Below are 2,034 nucleotides of genomic sequence, written 5' to 3'. Positions count from 1 at the left end.
CTGTATGATTTTGGATCTTTTGCATCCTTGCCCTGGCCCTTCGGGATGGCTCTTACGAGTCCCACCTTCCAGGTTTTGGGGAAGACGCCGTGCTCAAGACAACCATTGAAGAGCCTAGTGAATTCGCCGGAGATGACCTGCACGGCTCGTTTGAGGACACTGACCTCTATTAGGTCTGTGCCTGGGGTTTTGTTATTTTTGAATCTTCTGACCGAATTGATGACTTCTCGTGGCACGAAGGCCTGAGTATCATCTGTGTCAGGTGGAGTTTCCACTTCGGTTCGAATGTTGGATTGTTCAGGGGTGTCATCTTCTATTCTATCGGCCGGGAAGTGCACCGCGAGGAGCCTGCTGGCTGTTTGCTCCATGTCGAGCGTGAAACCGTCGTCACACCGGAGTGCGCTAATCGCCCTCTCATTCGTCATTTTTCCGGCCTGGAGCTTGTATACGGTTCCCCAGGGATTCGAATTTCCGTGCGATGTGACGTAGTTTCTCCAGCATTCATTCCTGGCCTTTCTCACGGCGCGAGAGTACTTACGCAAGAGGGCGCTGTACTTCCCGCGCGCTTGTGGGTGGCATGCAGGATTCGCTTTCAACAGCCCCTGGCACGCACGCCTAGCTCGGTAGGCCTCACGCTTCAACCTATTTAAGTCTTTTGTCCACCATGGGTTGGACTTTCTAAACCTAGTTTTCCTTGGCATGGTTAACTCACAGGTTTCAGTAAGTACCTGAGTGAGTGTGTTTGCCATGTGCTCCACTTCTTCCGGGTTCGTCAGCGCAAGGTTCGCCAGCTTTGCGAGTCGAAGGCTCTTCAGTTCAGTGTCGAACTGGTCCCAATTCGCTTTGAGCGTATTGAAACGTGTTGGACCCATTTCTGCGAGCCCGACCTCGGTAGCCGGAGAGTCGAGCGTGAATATGACGGCTTTGTGGGCACTTTTGAATTCAGAATCTAGTAACCTCCATTGGTGAATGGACGAGGCCATCTGCCCAGTGGACAAGGTTACATCTATGTACGAAATTTTGGGTCCCTTTTGGAATGTGGGAAGATCATTCCTGTTATTTGCAATGTGGAGTTTGTGTTGGCGAATGAAGTCGGCCAATTTTTCTCCGTTTTTCCATCGCAATCGGGACATGTCGGGGATACGTGGGCTCCAGGAGTTCCACTCTGCGTTGGTGTCAATACCAAGCAGGACGCGTTTCCCTCTCAGCGTGAAGAGCACCATTTCGAGGTGGCTGAGGTGCTTCTCGATTGGTTCACTGTATTGGAAATATGCCGATACAGCGAAGAAGGAGAAGCCAGGGGTCTTAATCTCTGCGCACGCGCAGTGCGTATTACTAAGCTGTTCTATGTAGAGGATCGCGAAATTGGGGTTTGCCACGCCTACTGCTGCCCATGGTTTTTCTGTTCTAGTTGCTACTAGCCTAATCGTTCTGCCTATGTCTGTAAAGAAATACTCCCCCCGGTTTAATTTATTGTAAGGCTCCTGAAGTAGGACTACATCAGGTTTGAGCCTGTTTACGCTTTCTCGCAGCTCACCACTGACAGTTTGGTCTCTGTCCATGTTGAGCTGCAAGACCCTAATTCCTGTCTTTGTTCGAGGAGAAGTTCCGGAGGTGGGGCTCTCTCCTGACGGGTTGCCTATAGTTCGCGCGCAGATGTCTACGAGTCGGATGCGGACGATTTTCGGGCAAAGTGGGTGGATGCCGTCGACCCGAGCCGACGGGCCACAGGCCGCAGGGACGCGAATTGGGGGACGCTCAAGTTCGCCGTCCGATGTCTGGGGCCGGTTAGCAGTACAGCTCGGGTCGAGGACAGAGCCTTCGGCGATCCTCCTCGTAGCATTTGACCACACACCAGCCGAGAGGTCCACCGATGTGCAGCTGCAGTCACATAATGACGACGCCTGCGGGCCCGCTTTCTCACCCTGACCAGCCGCCGGGACCTGAGCATCCGAGACTCTGGTCCGGTAACGTTTTTTTGTGTTAATTGTGCTAGCCATGTTAGTTTTGTTTGTGGGTTAAGCTTGTCCCCAG

This window comes from Phymastichus coffea, unplaced genomic scaffold, assembly GCF_024137745.1.
Source record: "Phymastichus coffea isolate CEN01 unplaced genomic scaffold, Cenicafe_Pcof_1.1 PCOF00251, whole genome shotgun sequence".
Lineage (NCBI taxonomy): Eukaryota > Metazoa > Arthropoda > Insecta > Hymenoptera > Eulophidae > Phymastichus > Phymastichus coffea.
This window is presented reverse-complemented; position numbering follows the sequence as displayed.